The 22,232-nt window shown below is 41.5% G+C and overlaps 1 protein-coding gene across 2 annotated transcripts in view; it reads left to right on the top strand.

The window, feature by feature from the left end:
* Positions 1-7,149: 7,149 nt before the first annotated feature.
* Positions 7,150-22,232, top strand: part of ARHGAP24 (Rho GTPase activating protein 24) — a 155,594-nt gene continuing 140,511 nt past the window's right edge. Inside the window, exon 1 of one of the 2 annotated variants that reach the window (XM_065736664.1) lies at positions 7,150-7,205. The gene's annotated coding sequence lies outside the window, so the exon portion shown is untranslated. Of the gene's footprint in view, positions 7,206-7,439; positions 7,587-22,232 lie in introns of those variants that run through there. The other variant, XM_065736669.1, reaches the window with a different exon arrangement.

The following is a 22,232-nucleotide window of genomic DNA, read 5'->3' as shown; positions in this document are numbered from 1 at the left end:
TTCTGCAAATAAAATGGAATAGGACATAAAAACACAACTTATTATTGAATTGTGGCCATTCTGCATATACAATAAAGTCAATTACATTTTATTTAGAAACAAGTAAAATGAAAATGTTTACGTCCAGCTCATCTCTTTCCTGTTGGTTGTGTTCTATGACCCAGCTCCATGTCATTCAATCAATTCTCATCTCAAAACTTAATCTCAAATGTGGGAAGTAGATACAAAAGGTGTTTGAATTGTCAATATAAACCAGAGAAAAAAAAATGCTTGCATTTTATCCATAAAGGATAGAGACAATATTTGAAAATATTCACAAAAAGGGCCTCAATACATTACTAAGCTCTGTTTGGGTCCTCAAAGAACACCTGCGAAATACTTGCAAAATGAGACTAGGGACTCAGATTTGTCACTGAATACTAAAAAGCAGAGGTAGAGTAAGCTGTGTATGTGGTCTGTTACAGTTTTTTCTGTTGACTGCTTCTGGTGATATGAATGCTAATGGTTCATTCTTCACTTCTGAGAAGGGCAAGAGTTTTCCTGTCATTCTGCTATGTAGATTTTCTACTCTGGTAATGATGGTTTCATTATCTTTATATTTTTAGGTTTTGTTTTTGCGTGAAAGTCCAGTTGATTAATTTAAATGTTTTACTAAAACCAAATGTGTCTACCTGTAGTGGAATCTGCTTTACTACTTCATCATCAGATGCCAAGCTTATCTTTCTCTGCCCAGCTTACTCTCTTTACAAGTCATGTTTTCTTAATCCTCGTGATGCCATATTAATGCTGTCCTCGTTGGAAACATTTCCTGATATAGAGAGAGGCCTACAGCTGGCGAAAAGCATTTTCCCTTTTGGTTTCCATAAAACTGCAATGATGGGTAAGGTGATTTAAAATATTCCTAAAAATGTGACTTAGTCAGGAGCAGTGAAGAGTGGTTTGACAGGAGGTGTCCTAGTCCTACCCAGCACTATGTATGCAGCTGTGGAATATAGAAATAAAAGGCAAAATGAGAAGAATCAATCATGAAGTCAGTATTATAGATTACCAGGGACTGAATCAAATGACAAAGGAAATGTTCAACTGTTTTTTTTCCAGAGCTTGTCTGGAGTGCATGAATGCAATGAGATTGTGTTGTGGGATGGATGGGATGGATCCCACTTAAAAATGTTCCCCACCTCCCTGGAGGCAGCTGCCTGTATGGTGAGGCTCCTTCCATATGGTGAGTGATGCTCACCAGTGGTGGCACTGGGATGTTAGTGATGTTCTGTGGCCTGTAATAACCACCTTCGTATTATGCTGTGTGTTTCAGCTGTGTACATCCCCATGTGCTTTCAGCTTCTGTTCTGTGTGCCTCAAAGCTGCTTTTACCTGATGGAGGGATTTATCTTTGGCCCATCTGTCTGTTATGCACAATTTGGTACATAGCTAACTTGGATCTTTAACTTCCCAATGTCCTTATTCCAGTTTTTGTTTTGCACTCTTGTTGCCTGGGGATCGTATGCAGTTATTCACTGTAGGTAGCTATGGCACCTATGGAAATATGGGAACCAGTATACTGGAAGGAAGCATATCTTAATTTGATGTTACTTAACTAACAGGTTTAGATGTTGCTTGTCTGAATGACTTAAACAATATTAGGTGTTGTAAACTCTTAAAGTTATTTCCTTTCTCTCTGTAATAAGAGTATAGCATGTCATCAGATAGCAAGGATTGAGTTTCACAAATACTATTGACAAGGCAATATTGACAAGTAAATGCTTAGTATACTTTCTGTAAATGACATTAGGTACATCTACTTATCTGACAAAATGGGTTTTACAATTTAAGTTCCTTCATCCTTCCATTGCAGTGAGCAGGTGACTTCATCTGTTCCTCTATATCATTAAACAGAAAATATTGTGCCAGAATCTCTAAGAAATGGGCTGGGATATTGAGCAGCCACCTTAGGCATATAAGGTTTTTGTTGCTTCCTAATGAAGGCACAACATGTTGGGCACTGTAGCAACAGAGAGTCATTGTCTTGGAGTGCTTAACTTGAAACAGATGTGTTAAAAGTGGGGGAGGAGGAAGAAAGACAGAATAGCAGCATGGATTGCCCAGATTTGCTTGGCTGGCAGAAACTTGGATGCAAATTCAAGTCTCATGGCCCCTAGCTCATTGCTTTTCTTGGGCTGGATTCTGTTCTCTGCTTAGATCATTCACAGCATGTTTCTTTACTGAGAATTGCCAGGTAGGTGCTTGAGAAGAAGTTAATGGGACATATTGCAACTCCGGTAAAAATATCCAGAAGCTCTTATTGCCACAGATACGTTTTTGGAAAGGGAAAGTAACAGTGGGTTTCTTTTTTAACATCAACAATTGCTGAATTATCCTGGTTACAAGTCTGACTTGAGCATACTTTTTGTGAAAAGAATAGCTTAACAGTCTGGAACACGCTATCTGCCTTTCTGAGCTCCATAGTCATGTTAGTGCGACTATGTGCTGCCATTTGGATCTTCATGCCATGCTTTTGTAGTTGTGTAGATGGGCTGGGAAATGAGTGTGACCCTAGAAACAAAAAAAAACCCATCAAAAAAAAAAAAAAACACCTGCCTTGACAAACAAATGCGTTTATTTAAAAGAAAATTTATTGGTGTAATGCATAACAGGGCAGATGCCAGAAGGGTATTGTTATAATGGAAATCATAAAGAGGTCTCCATGTATGTTTGATCAGAAGAGTATCAGCAGGGTGACACACTATGGCTTTTGAGTTATGAAGATGAAAGCCTTATTTTGCTTTACTGTTGAAATTAAATGGCTCAAGAGCTATAGGTAGTGTTTTAGAGTAAGTGTGACTGTCTGAGGTACAACAGACAATCCTGTATCTCTGGATGTGTACAGTAGAACTTAAGAGAAAGGGGTGACATAGCACTGATTTCTTCCTGTAACACTGAATCTATTGCTAGAGCTATCTGTCATTTGAATCTCTTATTGGAATGTGAGGAGCTCAACTGGGTGATTCTGACAGCTCACAAAACAAAGAGTGGAGCGGAGTAAATGTAGAGCAGCTGTCAGTGTTGAACAATTCCATCAGCTCTCCGGATGGAGTAGGGAGCTGTAGCTGTTTGAGCTCTCATTGCAGCACTGTAACACAGCAAAGTTTGGTGATGCTCTGAGAGTTTCTAGCTGGCCTGCTACAGGGTGGTAGTGAGGATTGTGTGCAGTCTGTTTCATTTAAATCCATATGGTTTTGCTAGTTTGTCTTTTTTGCTGTTTTCACAGATGGAAGAAGTCCAAACTAGCAACCAGCAAACATTAGTGGAATCTCATCTGCTGTTTTTTTCTGACTTTCTTTCCTGCTAGTTTAATTCTGCATTCTGTGATGAGGACAATAAGACCTGATTATTGTATACTGAGAAATAACATACATGTTAAAACTGAAGTGCAGCAGTAGCTGTTAGTGAGACTTGATATAAAGAACCTAGAGAGGAATGCATGTGAAAAGGTGAGATGTGTGTGATTTGACAAATGCTGTGCTTGGTTTTCAGGGACTGTGAAAGTCTTGATAGCAGCAGTCTTGACACAGTGACACTCTTGGATGAAATGAAGGCTTTTTAGCAGTCCTCTTTGGTGATTCATTCCTTAAAATAATCTTTCAGTAACATGAAACTAAGCTATGTCTCCATCATTCTTGCCTATTTTGGCAAGATCATCACACATGCTCACTGGAGATGGCTGTGAAATACAGATGCAGTGATGCTTCTATAGCTTCACTGAGGATGCTTTACTGAACTCCTTGCCTGTTGGCATAACTATGCTAAATTCATCCCTTCTTATGCTCTTATTCCTGCAGCTAGGTCTCTAGGGATGCTGTTTTTCCCTTGTAAATTTAGTACTGTTTTGCAGGGTGGGTGTTTCTGTTTTTCCATCTAGTCTATTGGGAGGTGTGATGTAAATGAAGCTTCTGTTTGCTGTTGGTGTACGTAAGAACATCTATCTTCCTAGGGAATTGAGAAGATGGCCAGGCTAGGATCATAACTGTGCTATTGATTTTTACCTGTGAGCTTGCACACATTTTAAATGCATCAGCAAAATAAATCTTTACCTGTAGTTTTCATTTTACTGTTGAATATCAGGGTATAGTAGCATAATACTTGCATTGCAACAGATGCTGAAATATAGTACAATATCACTGTGAGAAGACAATCTTTGTTAATGGTTGTTCTGCAAGTGGAATGTTATACTTTCTTAGACTGGTTGCTCAAAGATAAAGGAGATGCTAATGGACTCATCTGAGAAGAAAAAATCCATGAGTTTATAATCAGATAAAAATGGTAATAATGAAGTTAAAATTATTTTAATGGATCTTTTGGATTTGGACCACTGAACAGTGCATTTCATCCTTCTTTCAGATTCTACATATTACATATTGTCTTTAACTGAAGGCACAGTTCGTGACTTGTTTATCTCCAGACTCCAAAATACTTGTCTGGAAAGATGAGACTAAATAGTTTTAATCCATGCTGAAATCATTCATGTTGACGATACAACTTTCCTGATAAACAAACAGATTTAACTAAGGAAGTTAGGCCTCCATGTTTTTAACTTCAATTTCTTGTTATCAAGTAACAGAAACGATGGTGTTCAAGCTGCCTGTGTAATTTGAAGGCATAAAATACCTAGAATTTGCTGCATGAGGCTGAGAGAGCAAATAATGTGGAAGAGGAGGAGAGTAAAACTTAAATACAAAGTGTTGTGAGGGTGCTGGGGAAGTGATTGAGGTGAAAATGGTTAGGACTGTGTTGGCAGGGGTCAGCTCTGTGTTACGGCTTGGGGCTGACATTCCTGCCAGTTTGATGTGGGATTTGTTGAAACCATGGTGCTTTCTGGTTCAACTTACATGATATCACTCCCCATAAAATGAACTGCACAAACATTGTGCACCAAGCATTTTCTATTGTGACAGTCTATTTCAATGCTAGGCTGCTGTAGCTGCAAAATGGACAGCTGAAGAGTTTTATGGAATGTGTAGCAGAGTAGAAGTGCTGCAGTATGGGTCTCTCACTTTTCAAAGTGAAGAAATATTTTTTTGTGCATCAGTGTTCCCAGTGTGGATGGGGGAAAAATGATTTCTGCTTGTAAGAGAATTTCAGCTTCTAGGAAGATTCCCCTCTTTCTGTGACTTTTACTTACAAATTAAGTAATTTTTATTTCAGGGCACAGAGGGCTGGCTCTGTGAGATGCTTTTTGGCCACTTAAGAATGCATTTCCACACGTTGCCTAGATCAAAAGGTTTTTATCCTTTACAGAAACAGAAGTAAAATGTTCAGGGGTAAAATGTTCTGTGCAAACAGGCTGAGAATTGCTTTGATTTGTTACTTTGAGCGCTAAATCAAGTTTCACCGTTGGAATGGTGATGCTGGAGAGTTTTCTTTATTTTGACTCCTTCCTCCGTGCTGTCATTCTTCATAGGGACGCATGTCCTCCTGTTCTGTACTTCTGACCAAAGGCACAGGGTCAGTTACCCTTCTGCCTGCCCAGTAAGCCCAAATTTGCTTTATGGCTGAGAAAGCATAGTCTGATTTTGCTAGTAAGGGCTGATTCCAAAGTAATCTGAAAGCAGTATTGGAAGAAGTTGAGGAAATTAAAGCCAAGTGTTGTAAAAGCAGTTATCAACTGAGATGCTGGCAGCAGCCTTGTGAAAGACTCAAATCTTGCAGCTGCTGGGGTCTGAAACAAGAATTAGTTGAAAAGGTTTTTTTTTAAGATATCTGACCTGTTGTCTTGTTTCCCTGTTTGTGTTGGTCTGGTAAATTCTCACTGTATCTATTAAAGCTTTACTCTGTGGCTCCTGACAGCTTTCCAGTTCTAAGGACAGTGCTAATAGGACTTGGCACACTCATACATGCCTGACCATCAGTCAGACCGTGGTTGAATCAGCTTCCTTCTGTGTGTCCAGTACAATCTCATCTGTTATTCATAATGTTTTGAGTACAACTCTAGACTCAACAGCTCAGACTTGAAGGAAGTAGGCTAGATAAAAAAAAGTGTTTGGGCTCTTACAGAAGTAGGAGACATTCCCTGATGAATACTGGAATCCAAACTAAACACTGCATTATTCTGAGCACATGTACAGAAGGGAAGGAAAATAAAAGCTTTATTTGAAGGGAAATATTATGGATCTTCTCTCTTACTTGCTCTGTAAAGTGTACGTCTTGAGTTCTACGTTAATCCCAGCTACATAAAGCAGAACATGTAGTTAGGAAATGCAGTGATGTTGAGTACAGCTACAAGTTGTACTGGAAATTCAGTTGCTCAGAATTGAAGGTGGAAAAGGTTGTAATTTCAGCCATCAGATCCATTATGAATAACCAGGCTTCTGGATACACTTCTATGTTAGAAGCAGAAGCTGCACCATAATGGTGGAATTCCTGCTGCAAACTGTAGTTTATTGCTCATTGTAGTACATAAATATTCATAACTAATCTACTGAAAATTTTCCTAGTCCTGTGAAACTTCTTAGAAAACTGCTTTCCTTAAAAAGGCTACAACTAATTTCTGTAGTAGCTGGGGTTTTTTTTTTTGGTGCTGCTCTGCTGGGAGTGGGGGAGTTGGTGGTGGAACCAGCAGAATTGTGAGATATGAGTAGCAGGAGGGAAGTCTGTGTGGCTGTCCAGGTCTGTCCAAGTTGCACGTGCAGCAGTGTGGAAATCTGGAGTTGAGTACAACTTTTAGTTATTTCTGAACTTGTTGGTTTCATTCAGCAGCCCTCTCCCCAACCTATGCCTGCCATGTGACTGGAAGTGAGCCAGGCTTTTCCATCGGTGTGTGGGGTCTGTGGACTTCTGTTTCAGCTTTGGAAGTGTCATGCTGTGCTCTTTAAAAGTCCTGTGATCAGTAAATTCTTCGGAGTCAGTTAACCCTGCATAGAATGCACGCTGTCTTGGGTGTAGCAGTCTGAAGAGACCCCGGTCTGGTCTATGTGGGGCGAAGCTCTTGTTCTGTAACTCAGAGCTGCAGGCTGCCCGGCGCAGGTGGCTCACAGCCACTGAAGCATGTCTAGCTAGCTAGAGGGACTGCACGCGGAAAAAACCCTTGGGGTGGGAGGGGAACAAATTTGCCTAGGGTGATGGTGTTCGGCATCCGTCGCTTGCCGTCTTCCACGCGTGTCACGAGAGAGGGTCCCCCTGTGAGCCAGGCAGCAGAGAGTTGTGCAGCGGCGGTGAGTAGCTCCGGCATCGTCCGAGCCGGTGCAGGGGAATGCTAGCGGTGGGATGCGGCACGTCCAGTGATGTGCGGGCAGGCGGCTGGCTTCCTCCAGAGCTGCCAATGAAACGTGAAACCCAGGGCTGCGTCTGAGGGCCGGCCCTGGGAGGCTGCTCCAACCTCTGGGCTGTGCGTGCACGCGTCCGCGGCACAGTCGCTCTTCCCAACTTCTTGGGCTGCTTCGTTAGGGACGGCCTGCGGGAGCCGTCTCCGAGCGCTGCCGAGAAGGGGAAAGGAAGGCAACTTGGAAGTGCAAGCGGGCTAAACCCAGCTGTCACGGCTCCCGAATTTGCCTCGGGAAGCTTATGGGGGAGAGCATCGACCCCGCTTGCGGAAGGTAGGAGCCCTCGGGCAGCGGCTGCGTTTTCCGTCGCGGTGCAAAACGGAGTGGTGCAGCATGCAGGGATCCGGCAGCTGTTGGTGCGTCCTCGACTGCTCTGCCTTACCGAGGGCTGCTGCGTTCCGTGCGGCTGTGCGCTGCCCTTAGCCTTCCCGAGGAGCCGACAGCAGCACGCTTTTGTTGCTTTCAGGGATGCAAGCGAAGGATGTGCGATCCGGCTACTTGTGGGACTCGGTATCAAAAGAAGCCCTTTGTGCGTTCTTTCATCCCCTCGCTAATGGTCTTTGGATTGACGATGCTCGTCTTAATATCTTTTTTTCTTCTTTGTAAACGTGTGTGTAGTAGGCTTTCATTGATAGCAAACTCAGTGGGGCAAACTTAAAATGAGCACTTAAATTGTAATTGCCTACGAGGGGATCTTCAGTGGATTTTAGAGTTACCAAGCAGGTTCCTTTTCAGGTTAAGGCAGCAGTTGTCTATATGTTTTTTTTCTTCTCGGTATTTGAGATGTGCAGAAAGTTTTTCTATTCTCAGTAACATGCATGCAGGCTGTCAAATGAGGGGTGGGGGTGTTCTTTCAGCAGCAAATAAATTGTGTGTGATGATAGAAACTTTTCACAACAGAACTGGAGATAAGCTGCGTGGTTGTTTTTAGTTAGGTGCCCTTGTCCTGCATAGGTAGAAACAAGAAGCTAAACTAATTCCTTGTGCAAGTAAAGAGATAATGCTCTGAATCTGTCTAATATTTGTAGAATATCAGGCAGAAGAGAATAACTCTTCATAAATCTACTGTATTATGAAACCATTAAATGCTTCAGTGGTGGTGTAGTTCTATACGTGTCCGGCGACTCTCTCTTGCTATGTGTCCAGGAGTTAGGTTCCCGCTGGGTAAAGAGTTAAGGGAGGGCATGTTACCTACGTAAGGGACAAGGCTTAGTGCCAGAAATCCTCCCTACAGGAAAGCTGGGGAGGGACTTCTTATAAGGGCATGTAGCAACATGACAAGGGGAAATGATTTTAAACTGAAGGAAGGTAGATTTAGACTAGGTATTGGGAAGAAATTCATTACTGTAAGGGTGGTGAGAACAGGTTGCTCAGTGTGGTTGTGGATGCCCCTTCCCTGGGGCCAGACTGGATGAGGCTGCAACTTGGTCTAGAGGCAGGTGTCCCTGCCTGCTGCAGGGGGTTGGAACTAGGTGACCTTAAAGGTCCCTTCCAACCTGAACCATTCTATGAAATCAGCTACGTGGTGTGCTGTACTCACAAAGGCACACAGAGTTGCAGGCAGGAGAGGAAAAGCAGAGTGAAGTTTGATCTCCCATCCCCATGAAATTCTTGTGTTGTGGCAGGCTTTGTTATTGTGAAAAGCATCATCCACTATGTGACACTGTGGGCTGTGTTAAAAATAATTGTGCTGAAAACTTGTCTTTGTGATGTCTAAAGTTATGTCTACTGTGCCTTTGATTTGCTGCCTTGTCTCCCATCTGTGTTTTTCTTTGTTTGGTCTTTTCTCTGCTTCCATTCTGAAATGAGATAAAGTAGGGTTAATTTTAGAATTAAGTACATTTATACATGAAAGACTAAACGTGTGATGGTGGCTTTAACTCCTGATCCTGAAGCTGGGTTCAGTTCTCTGAAAATAGGGTTCAGAGAGCGAGAAATGAAGATCTGGTTGCCTCCTGAGTAATAAGTTGGACTCCTAATGAGGTAGTGTCTTGAAGTAACAAGAAACAGAAGTCCCCTGTGAGCTCCCGGTGCAGCTATGGCACGCAGCAGCTCTCAGGACCTCTTTGGCTCCTGTTGCTTGATTCAGTATATGATTTTTAAAACACACCAGGGAAAAATAGAGTTATAATTCACAGTGGGTAGCTTGAAGTGATTTGCATCCTATTACACTTAGCTGTCTTCGCTGCAGGCTGCTTGGTGTTTATGGTGACCTGGTGGCCTATAGAAATATGCTTTTTTCCTGGAGCTGTTGCTACTTTGCTTTATACGTGTTTGGTAGGGGAGTGCTTGACCTGAGTGTCTTTTAAAAAATTCTTAGTGCAGACTGTGGCAGTTAAATACCATCCCAGTGCTACCGTTTGTGGACTCTTCTGTGGGTGAACAGACTGTAAGTTAGCAGTCAGACCTGAAGAAAAGTGAAGGATGTATTCTCTTCAAATTCTCAGGCACATAAAACAGTGGCAGAACGTGGGTCTTCTACCTTCACTTGCTGGTGTGTCCTATTTTTACTAACAGTTGACAATCTCAGCCCAGTGTTCTGCAGTGTTGTCATCGTCAGTCTTTACAGTATGTGCTATACTTCTTCTGTTTGTCTTTAGCTACCAGTCCTGTTAGCTCTGGTTCTTACTTGGATTTTTGTATGTTTGATAGCCTTTTCTTTTCATGTTTCTGCTCCCTGTGGAGTTACTATCTTCCCCTTTTTTTCCTTTTTCTCTTAGAAGTGGAAAACCCAGTTCCATCAATACATTCTCCTGTTCTTTATTCTCCACTTGAAATAGTTTCCAGTTCTCTGAAACTCCTAAATGTTTGAATATTCTCACTGGAGGTAATATTTCAGGTGCAGTCCTGCTGCAGTATAAAGATATAGCTTTCTCTGTCCTCATTAAATCATCTGGGGGTGATGCTGGTGACAGAATGGTTATACTGAGCAGACCCTCATAACTCTTGGATATTGTCTGTTCTTTGCCACTCGTGCATCTGTTAAACAGGAATGCACAGACTGGTGGCTGTCAGCCGCCTTTCCTGTTTGTCTCTAGCAGCTTCCCTGCTTCTTGTCACTTGCACAGTTCTTATTTCTACTTCTATGTCACAGGCTAAGCAGTGAAAAAAGCAAGTTCCCCAGAGAATGCAAACCTTCTGCACTAAGATTGCAGACCATGACTGCAAATGAGAAGCTATTTACCTGTTAACTCTTTTGAATTTGTCCTGTTTGTCCAGCCCATCTCTGGTTTTGTTAGCCCTTTCTGATCAAAATGCTAGGCTGGGTTCATTGAAGGAGCACAGTGCTCTTAACTTTAACAAACTTGTGCTGTTTGCTGTACTACTACTTCATTTAGAAGGGTTTCTGTGTGCCATGGCCCAACAAGACAAACTTCAGCAACTTGTGTTGAATTCCTTGGCAGGGTTTATGTAGCTGCTTGTGATTTTTTTTTTCATTTATCTATGTTTTGTGCAGTTAAGTGTTATGTCAGTAAAGAAGAGTGCATCTTTAGAAGAGACTATTTTGTGCATCTTTCACTCTCAAGGATTAACTGGTTTATCCTGTCCTTTTCTTACCTTTGCTGTCATTTCTAGAGTGGATTGGAAATCTAACTGTATTGCTGATATCTGCCTGTCAAACTGAACAGATGCTAAGTGCTATAGAAGCTAAAAAGCTTGATTGGCTTGAGAAGGGTGAGCAGAGATGGTTTCCTAGGATAATAGAGTCATGGAATTATTGAAGTTGGAAAAGATCATCCAGTGCAACCCACCCCACCATACTTTCTAGCTGAGTCCTTTAGTGCCACCTCTTCATAGTTCCTGAACACCTTCAGGGATTTCACGTGACTCCACCACCTCTCTAAGCAGCCTGTGCCAACCACCACTCCTTCTGAGAAGATATTCTTCCTGATATCTAATCTGAACCTCCCCTGGTGCAACTTAAAGGCTGTTACCTCTCATCCTATCACTGCTGACCTGAGAGAAAGGACAACTTTTCTTCTAGCACAGTGGCCCTGAGAAGAACATATTTAAGAGCAGGAGTGGTGGATTCACAGCAAATGGAACGAGGTAGGACTGTGTCCTAGTAAGACTTAAATAAGGTTTAATTAAGTTGTGGTTAGTAAGAAACTTAGATTTAAGGGTGTGGCTAGTTAAGAGCGACATCCTGTGCTTGTGTTGGTTCTGCTTGTTACTTAGACCTAAACTTTAGTCTGAGTTAGCATGCTGGGCTGCAAGGATGACTTTGGCCCATCACAGTTGTCTGTTGTCACAATTCTGTTCTGTTTGGATGTTTGTTAACTGGGAGAAAAATAACCTGATATTTTTACCTCATGTTTGAAGAAGCTGAATGATTGCAGCAGACAGCTTGGCATAGGCCCTTGCTGTCCTGGAATGGTTGTGTACTTCAGTGGGAAATGCGTGGGCATTAGGATGGGTAGGAACTAGTGACTTGAAGCATCTTGAGTAAAAAGTTAATGTGAATCTCTGAGCCTTAAGGAACTTTGCTTGCTATGATAATTCCGAGGACTGTCCACAAGAAATCACAGCAAGGAGTGTATTTATTCTATAACCTTTTATGTCTGGGAGTTTTCCCCTAAGGCTTTTGGTGTTCAGCTGTTCTCTAGGCACACAGTTCTGAGTGTTTCTCCTTCTGGTGTGTGGAGATTTTTGCACCACAGCTGAGATCAAAACCCTGTGTCACATGCATGGGAAGTTGCTGTGGTTATCTGCTGCTGAGTGTATTGCACAACACAAAACATGAAATCTGGATGCTGGAGAGTAGCTCTGTCTCTGGCAGCTGCAGTATTTGTGCAGCTGCTCCCACAGACTTTTTTTCTCCTCTAGTTTCTCCTAAACTTTAAGATAAGGTGACCTGTCTGGGGCTTGGAGATAGTGATGCACCTGTTTCTTTTTTTTCTAAGGATGGGGAGTTCCTAGGCTCACAAGTGAAAAGCCTGCTTAGGTTCTGCATCTAGCAAAGCTGAAAGGAATCTCCTAGAATGTGAGATTTGCTGATGGACTTGGTGTTACATTGCTCCCTGTTGTAACTGGGAAACTTTTTCATCATCATTGCTGGAGCCCATGGTGTTTTGAACTGAGTAACTTTGTTGTGAAACTTCTTGAGTGTAGAAGTGAACAGGAAAAGTCCTGGTTAGAAAGCCTAATTCAATAAGAGGTCTGCAGCTTGGCCAAAAATCAAGTTTTGGGAAGAGAACGTAGTAGTAAGGCTGCCTTATAAATAACTGTTGCAAAGCTAGGAAGTAATTTTCTTCATTTGTATGGGAAAATACCCTTCAGCATTTGCTGTACGACAGGTCTACTTGCAGTGCCATTTGTTCTATAACATTTTGTGTGCTTTATTATGTTTAAAAATAATTTTGTTGTAAGGCAGTCTGAAGACTTGAAAGTTACATTTAAAATACAGTTTAGGTAAAAATCAATTTATTCACCTGAAAGTAAGCGATTATTAACATGGAGAAGGACTTCCAACTGTTACAAAACATGTCCTCATTACTGCAGGACTTGAGAAGCTTGAAGCCCAAACTTCTGAAGTAATTATGTGCAAGAGATGCCAGCTTGCTTTAGTTTGTAGCAGCTGTGGACTTAAATGCTGAACCCTGAATGTTTAAAAAAAAAAAATTAAAGGGACAGGGGGAAGTAAATGGAGAGTGGTAATCAAAACCATGTGATTTCAAGTGAGTTTAATGGCTCACATGCTTGCACTCTGGGCAGGAGCATGGTTCAGGGGAGATAGCCGTAAAGTATGAGTCAAAAAAGTTTTACACTTAAAAGAATAGTTCAGTTGTACCAGAAACTCTTCATCCCATGATAGTACAGCACTCAAAATGGAGTCACTTCATCCTTCAGAAATGTGTGAGAAATCACATTTAAAAGCACATATTTGTATAAGAGACGTGTAGGTCTTATGCTAACAGGCTTTCCTAGCCTGGGTTTTTCTGTCAAGGGATGACTGAATGAACAGCAAGAAGCTGCAAGAAGGCACTATCGCGAGTCGTGGTTTCAAATACTGAAAGCTGAAGGAATAACACCATTTATCTGTTTGTAAGCAAAAGGGATTAGGTGCTTTTGGATTGCTCAGTTATCTGTACAAGCTTGCCTGTCTGAGGAAATCAGAACGTGCTTTGTGCAAGTTAGTGAAAGTGGGAAGGCACTTAGTTTAGGTGGGAATGCAGGAGTAAATGGGTATAGGTTGTCCATGAGTGAGCTGCAATGCAAAACAAAGGTTTCTTGCAGTCAGGAATTCCTGACTGGGGAGTTGCAATGTGCGGAAATATTACAACAGCTGTTTTAACAGTGCTTTTTTTTATGCTGGAAGTAACCATGGGGCTGGCTTCAGAAGCTGTGTTAAATGATTTGGAAGGTTCTGCTCTATATGTGTGAGCTCACGTGAAAGAGCAGAGTAGTCCCTTACTGCAGGAATACTTCATATGTGTTACATGATGTTCCAGTATGAGAATCCAATCAGCAGCAAACCCACATCTTGCTCGTGGTAGGATCCTTTTTGTTGTTTTCCCTCTGAGGGTTCTTTTCTGTAGCGAGTCAATCATGAGTTTGCATCTGGAAAGCTGACTAGAATTTACTATATCCCAAAATTCATGTTGCAAACAGTTCTGCTTGCATGCTGTGGCAATTCAACTCTGATCTGGTCAGCTGCTACTTAGGCTTTACTACAAGCAGCATCAGCTGTGGTGCTGCCCTTTGCTGTGTGGGACTCACATGGGGAAGGGACTGAAGCAGCCAGTTGGATGTGTGCCACATGGCACGTTCAGTGTCAAGACTATTTATCACATAACGAGATTAAACCTTTGTGCAGCAGAGCTGTACAATGTAGGCTTGCAGCTCTGAATACCTGCCCTTGGCAACTGGAGAACTGCAGACCAGGAGTTCAGCATCAGTGATCCTCTGCTAGCATCAGGTAAAAGAACTCTAAATGCCGAGGCTCCCGTCAGATGTCTGTACCTTATTTGATGCTGTCACTCCTGGGACACTGCTTCGGAGGTATTCATCACCCAGTGTCAGCAGAAAGGCTTTGAAACGTGAGTTTTTTTTCCTTTCTTTCTTTTCTTCAATAATAATAGAAAATGGTGTCATTTTTAGTCAGAAGGACACATTCATTATTGTTGCGCTGCAAATGTCCAGTAAGTAAAATGACAAAATCGCGTAAAATACCTAATGGAAGTAGCCAGTAAAGGACTAGTCTATGCTATTATAGCAAATGCTGAAGGAGCCCAGGACAAGGAAACAATAATGGGAAGGTCATGCTGCTACAGCAGCAAGAGGGAAAACTGGTAGATTGGGCTGTGAGTAGTGCTGCTGAGTGATATCAGCAGACAAGCCTGCATGGTGTTTCAGCTTCTTTTCCGAGGATCTGAAAAACAGACAGGTGTCAGGGAGGCATTGCTGTGCACAGGTAGGACAAGCAGTGAGTGGATCTGATTGTGCTTGCAGGCTGATAGTGCTACTGGACTGCTGAACTGCAGGCAGGGGAGTCTAGTGCTGATAGATGTGGAAGTTGAGGTGTGAGAAGCTGAGCTGAAATTTATGTCCTGTGAGCTCTGGTAGCTCTGCTCACCTTTGTGGAAGTGCCAGGAGTCATTAAGAATCAGAATTCTCTTGGGTTTTCAGCTTGGTATCCTGGCTAGGCTGGTGGCACTGAGCATGGATGAAATGAGACTTTGTTTTGGGTCTGTCATACCACTCCTTTATGAAGATACTTGAGGCTTTGTAATACTACTCTTCTTATACCAGAAATTACATAACATATCACAGTACAGCGTGACTCTTGAGGTGGGGTATGGGGTGAGTATGATATCTGCAGTGACGTTTTACCATGGAGTGGTTTGATTTCATTTCTTTTAATTTTTTTGTACTTCTTCCTTGTAGAAAAAGTTCAGCTTGTTATGAAGCTTGGGGGTGCCACATGATGGACTTCACTGTCTGACAGACCAGTGAGCTATTCAGTTTCTTCTGCCATGTTGTATTAAATAGAATTCTAACATGAATATATTCAAGTTGCATACTTTACTGATTCATGGCCTTGTTGTTCCTTTCATCCTTAGCTGGAGATTAGAGGTCCCTTGTGAGGTATGGTTTATGTGCATCTTAGTTAACATAGTCTTGAAGCACTCAAAGTACTGTGATAATTCCCGTTAAATCTAAACCTCTGTATCCTGAGAAACTTCTGTTTGCATGCTACCAAACTTTATGAAGTCTCTTTCTGTAGTAAACCTGGCACACACCTCCTCTTCATCTTGAAAGATGATTGATTTCCACTGTTGGTTCTTTAAGTGTGGGGTGAAATTGAAGATGTGTTATTTTTCTTTTCCCCTATCTCAACAGTTTTCCTTATAGAATCATCTCTTCTTGTTCATTTAATTCCTGTGGCATGCTCACAGGAAAAAAACACTGGGATTTATTAGCCACACCTTCTGATGAAGGAATTTCTAGGCTAGTCAGACAATGAACTGTGTAAGTTAAGTTGGCCTGGGATTTCCAACAAGAACTGCTTTTTTGACTATCTATAGAAAAACTTCCTGACCTGATACAGCAGAACTTTAGGATGCTGTAGGTGAAATTGTCATGTCAGCTATTCTGCCTGTGTGGAAAGTATGCTGTTCAGAAACTGACATATAGCTGCATTTGAAAAGCCTGGATTTACCCACCCAGTGCTCTTGAGGGTAGGTCAATAGGTAAGATAGAGTAGGTTTTGTTTTATGTCAGTATATAAAGTTATTCTCACCTGTGATCCATCTTCTCATTATTTCAGGGGATGAAGTGTTGCACACTTGTGAGTAAAGGATGTATTGTGGAATTGCCTAGAAAGATGTGAGCCAAATAGCACGTCTAAAACCCTTTTCTGAGGAAACTGCTGACAGCTTCAGCTAGCCCTTGTTCAACACTGGCTGTGTTGTAAGAGTGCAGCTAAAAGGATTTGTGCAGACTAAGGGATGCAAGCTCAGAAAATACTGAGTTGTAGCAAGGTCTTTTTTAGGTCAGCGTGAAGTTCATGGCTAGGCTTAAATATATGCAGAGGAGCTCAGAAACAAGCTGAGAGTGCTGCTAGGAATCTGGAAAACATAGATGGTTTGCTGTGGGTTTAGAAGCAGGCAGGAGCACAGCTTTTTTGGCATCAAGTGTAGAGGACTAACAATGAAAGTGCTGAAATCTTATCACAAAACTGAAAAGATGACTTATTGGAAAAAAGAAATAAATCAGTGGCAAACAGGCCTGTTAAACAAGCTTTCTGGATATATTTAAAAGCCAGGAGGTTTGAATGGCTCTCATAGCTGTGCAGCCTGGATGCCTAGACACAGTGCTTGGAAACTGATAGGAGCAAACTGTCTGCTCTGGGACTTGCTGACAGCGGAACAAAAAGAAGCTTTTGGGGTTTTTGGCTGGTTTGCCATTTGCACAATTTTTTTTTTCAAAACTCTTAAGGTAGGAAAAAGTAAAATATGTGGAAATCATGAGATGATTCTGTGATCTCTTCCCCCTTTAATCAGCCTATTAAAATTTTACGGAGCTCTTTAGGGAGTATTTTTAAACTGCAACCTGTGGTATTTTTAGTGGTGCTGAAAGATCTCTCAAGAAAGAGACTGTTTTTGCTGGAAGTGAATATGAGAAGGGACTGTTTCTGCCCAGGTTTCTGTCAGAAGTGTGTTGGTTTCCAGCAGGAAGGAAGGCAATTCCCTGTCCTGGGATGACAACACATGCGAAGGTGCTTGGTGCTCCATTGTAACACTGGGTTGTTCTAGCTGTGTGTGTTGTGAAGACGGAAGTGCAGGTGCAGAAGATGGGTAAGTTTCATGAGATAGAGGCCACAAAACTATCCAGCAGGCTGAAGTTGCATTGGACAGCAGGAAGTGGGAAGAGAAGCCTCAGTCTTAACACAGAGGCCTGCACAAGACAGTGTTGAATTCACCTGATAAGCAGGTGTTCCTTAGCCAAGGAGCCCCACCAGAAGGAAACAGATTGCCCCCCCCCCCACACACATTAATTCTTGTTACTTTGGTAACAAAAGCTAATTTGACTTGGAGATCTTGGAACTGTTACCTTGGATCTGTTGCTATTTGGCTTCTGCTGGTAGCTTCCAGGCTTAACTTTTGCAGTGTGAGTTAATTACTGCTTCTTTATTAATGTTTTCAAATCTTCAGATGTAGGTTGATTGATTTATGATACTGTAATGCAGTGTGTTTAGCAACAGGTACCTCTTGATAGTTTATAGAGAAACTTTTTCTAGAGCTTTACTGTTTATTTTCTGCCCACATATCTTCTGTCACCCTCTGGTCTGTCCTCTGTTGCTGAGAAAACCCTGTGGAACTCCCCTGGTTGGAAGGAGATGAGTGGAAGTGGTTGTTTGTGATGTATAGACTAGAGATCTATCAACTTGGCTGCTGCCAGTAGGCTGTGGGATGTGAGAAAGATATTACAGAAAGAGCTGGGTACTGAATCAGTGCCTCTTGGGGAAGTGCTCTGAACTGTTTAGACATATTATTCTCAGTGTCTGTACAGATGGGATGTGTAAATAGGATGATGTCATTGGCAGGGCTGGGGGAAAAGTAAGTCTCTGTGGAAGAAAAAGAGTAATTGCTATGGCTCTCCTGGCTTTCAAACCCCCTCAGTTTACCCAAGCTGCACGTCTTCAGTGTGTTTGCCTGCTGCTAATAGCTGTGCTGTGTTGTTTGGCAGTGCAAGTGCCTGTCTGCACAGCTGTTTAACTTTGTGAGGCATTTTTAGGAAGGAGGTGATAAATGTGAGCAGTCTGCAAGTGAATGATTGCAAGAAAATTAATTCTATCAGTCTGTTAACAGACACAGGATCGTGTTATTGATCACAAACATCAAGCACAAGCAAGAGCCACTCTGGATTTTATTTGACGGTAGAATTCAAGAAATCTGTTGAATAGCTCAGGGTGGCACTTCACAAAAATGCTGCATTGGGTGGGGGAACAAAGTGAAATGAATTGATTACAGATGCTCCCTGCTGCAGTGCCTTGTGGATTGTCTTCAATGTAATGGTGATCTGCTGAACTTGAAACTGCCAGTTCTTCTGAGCAGTGCTTAAAATGAAGCCCTCTTTTCAGCTGGCTGTCTTTAATTTCCTGTTCCCATTTTGTATATGTTGGAGTGCTTTAAAAACCATGCAAATAGGCTTACACATAGCAAGTTATGAAGTGTACTGTGTCTCACTCCTTATTCAGTTAGTAATTAATTCAGAGCTAAGGTCTTCAGGATAACTCGTGCTTTTTTGCATAGTTATGCTAGTGCTCCTATTGTTTTCTGTTGCTAATTCAGAGAAGCTATTCTTCAGAAATGTTTCATTGTTATTGAGACACAAACTCTTGCAAGGTTTTGTGATGGCTGAATACAAGTGCTATTATAAGAGCTAATTTTTATCATTCCTCTGGAGAGCCAGATTTTCACTGGTCCTTTTGTGACTGTGCAGGGTTGGCAAATTATGAGTAAATAAGTAAAAGAAGTCATTTTGAGATATCAGAAGACAAAGAAGCTTCCAAGTGTCCGTGTGTTCGTAGGCTACCTGCAAGCTGGTGCTCATTGCAGCCCCTGCCTACAATGGACCAGTATAAATTGTGTGCCCTTATTCAGGGAGTGCAGTGGTTTGGGATGAGCTCCATGATCCTCAGCACTTTGTCAGAGCTGTTGAACATCTTTCTTTCATAGTAGTTCGAAGCATGGGGCTTAGAGCAATTGCCCTATGTATGGCTGGTGATGTCTTGGCAGACTGCTTGTGGCAGGGATTGGGTTCAGCACCTGAAGATGTTGTAGGTTTTTGGTAGATCTCATTTTTCTCCAAATGAGAAATGTTTTGTGTGCGGTGTGTCCTGGTACACAATAGAAATACAGAAGTGGGACTGAGGCAAAATACAGCATGTACAAAGATAATGGGAAGCAGGAAAGTGCAATGTAAATGTTAAGCCAATGGTGAGCTGAAAAACATTGGAGCATGCTCTTGTGTCTCTAGAATGGTTAATCCAGCTGTTTATGTCAATCTACAGACTGAAAGAGAAACTTGCTGCAAATTGTGCAAATAAATATGAAATTCTATGTAGTTCATGGAATCTTCTTCTCAGGAGATATTCAAGACCTGCCTGGATGCCTACCTGTGTGACCTGGTGTAGGGAACCTGCTTTGGCAGGGGGGTTGGACTCGATCTCTTGAGGTCCCTTCCAACCCCTTTGATTCTATGAATAAAAGTCATCTGAACAGCTCAAAGGCATAAAGTGCCCATTATTACTACAATTTGGTCCATCGCTATTTTTCATGTGTTTGTGTACTTAAGTACGTAGTTTTAACCTGTGCAGGTTTGCTGCTGTGTTTTTACATAAAGTATAAAAACAGTTTTGACTTTTGTTTTTTTAACTAGGCAATAGAAATAATTAGCAGTGAGGAGCCCTAAGATGCTTTGACCTAAACTGTTGTTTTTGTAACACTGGAACCACATTTAAAACTGTGATCTTGATGAGAAACTATTCAAACATCTGGGAAACTTAAACAATCTGTAGCAATACTGGAAAATAGTTTGGTAAACAGTACAGTAATTCCATTTTCAGAATATAGACATTGTTTGTTTATGTATGGGACCACCACAAAGGTGTTAGGTTTATGGTACTGTAGTTGTCTGGATCCTGAAGTTGTGTGACGTGATCCAGAGCATTTTTTGAGTATTGTACACGGTTGGATAAGGAACCTGGAAAAGGTAACCATGCTTATGCCCATAAGTGCCTTTGTTTCTTGCTCAGAAGCAAGAGCAATAGACATTTAGGAAGGCTTTTGCTGGGATGTGGGAGCATGGTTATTATTTCTGCTACCTAAACAAGGGAGCACTTGCTTGCTCACACTTGCTGTGGGAAGATGACTCCACTGGTCTGTAGACCTGCAATGGTCATGGCTGAGGTTCTTAATGTGCCACTGCCTTGCCTGTCTCAGTGTGTCGATGTTTGTCATCTTTCCCTTTAAGTTGTTGTTTTCTCCTTGCTGTTGCACCCTTTAAATATCTGTGGAATGTTCTGTATTCTTTTCTTGGCTGTCATGGCGTCAGTCAAACCAAATGCTCATCTTCATTCCTCTGCCCTGAATACCTTCTGTGCTGTCTCTGTCTCCTGTGGAAAAAAAATCAAACACCAAAATAAGTTGCTAATATGTTGGTATGATTTATTATTTTTCAGATTGAACTGGAGAGCAAGTTTGGAAGTAATTTGTTACATATTACTGCTCTTAGGAAACAGTAATGAAGAGAGAGATCTATGTCATCTTTGTATTCCTTTCAAGCTATTTTAATTACAGAAGACGTGTTTTCAAAATGTGGTTTTCTTGCAAGAAACAGGCTGAAATAAATGTGTCCTTTGTTCTTTGACTATCAAAAGTGATTTCTGCACTTCTCTTGAGGATCAAATCATCTTTTACATCCTGAAGTTACACTTCTATTCAAGAGCAACCATTTCCTTAGGCTTGAAAGGAAAACTCTGGAGTAGCTTGGACTGAGTTTCAGTTGTGTAAAATGTTTCATCACTTCCAAATGACTGTACTGAAGCTTTTTCTTTAGGGATGCCAAGACAGCTTGCTAAGGCTTTGCTTTGCAGACTGAAGCTTTAAATGTTTGCATGGAAAAATGTTTATTACTGGGCTGCTTGAATGAAAATTGGGACCCTGAGGCGCGTTCTGGCTTTGCTCCCCAAAGCTCAGATGTGAGATTTCTGCTGGGGTACCCCAGGCTCCACAGCAGTCTCTCAGGAGGTGTTATACTGCTGTGAGAGTTGCTTGTCCCCTTCCTTTTTGCAAGTAAAACTGTACACTGAACTGTGTGAAAGATACTAAAGCAGCTTTGTTATGGAACATAGTATTAATCTGTTTCTTTTCAAACTTTTTTTCCCCATGTGTTATGCTGTTTATCATGGGCTTTTTTGTTTTCACCAGCAAAAGCATGCCTGTTCTTGTGGCTATTTTGTATTTCTAAACTGTAATTCAAATAACCTGGGATTAGATTTTAGCATATACAATACACATTTGCCAGAGAGAAGAATGGAATGTCATGTTGAAAGTATGTTGCTTTCATAACATCCAGATGTATCTAGATCTCCTTTTGTCTGTCCACTGTGGTGACATCTTCTCAGTTTCCTTCAATTTCTTTGTCTTTGTGCGGTTCTCAGTTGAGTAATAGAAGGGATAAACTGTGACTTAGTCCTTCATATTAAGTGTGACACGGGTACAGGGTCAGATTTCTGCCAGCATGTTCCAAGTATAAGGGTGTTGTTCTGTCTGCATAGAAGATGCATTATTGAAACTGTTTGTCACCTTTTAATGCTGTTGGTTTCCTGTTTCTAGGAGCTGTGCAATGTTCCTTTGAGTGCTGTATACAGCAGGACTGTTCAACCACTTTCCCAAAGACTTTATCACCAGAAAACACTATTGTAATTGTGACCATTACTGGGGTGTATCTATATATCTTCTGAGTTTTAAGTTAAAATGACTTTGCTTGTTTTTCTGTATGTATTGTGAAATGGTATCTGATGTAAGTACTAATACTTCGCATTGAGTTTTCATGTGTTAGAATGTTTTTGAAATCACCAATATTAATGAAAACAGGACTTGAAATCATGCTTGGATATATTAAAAGGTGTTGGGTTTGGAATGTGAAGCCCAAACTTCAGTCTGGATTGATTGGGATATGGTTGTAATTGTGCTTTAACAACCTTAAAATGATACTATTCATCTTCTCAGGAACTGTTACGTGTAGTTGAGCTTATACATGAATTTGGCAGTAAATCACACAAAAAGATTTACTGCCAAGTATCAACATCGAGTAATCAACATGATAGATATCTACTTTGTTTATATTCATTTAAAATCCTATATAAAAATTGCCTCTGTAATACCATGGAAGAGCTTTCTGGTCTTT

This window comes from Cyrtonyx montezumae, unplaced genomic scaffold (genome assembly GCF_038088225.1).
Source record: "Cyrtonyx montezumae isolate F1298 unplaced genomic scaffold, pur_monq_1.0 scaffold_2, whole genome shotgun sequence".
Taxonomy (NCBI): domain Eukaryota; kingdom Metazoa; phylum Chordata; class Aves; order Galliformes; family Odontophoridae; genus Cyrtonyx; species Cyrtonyx montezumae.
The sequence above is the reverse complement of the archived record's forward strand: the minus strand, read 5'-3'. Positions and strand labels throughout refer to the sequence as shown.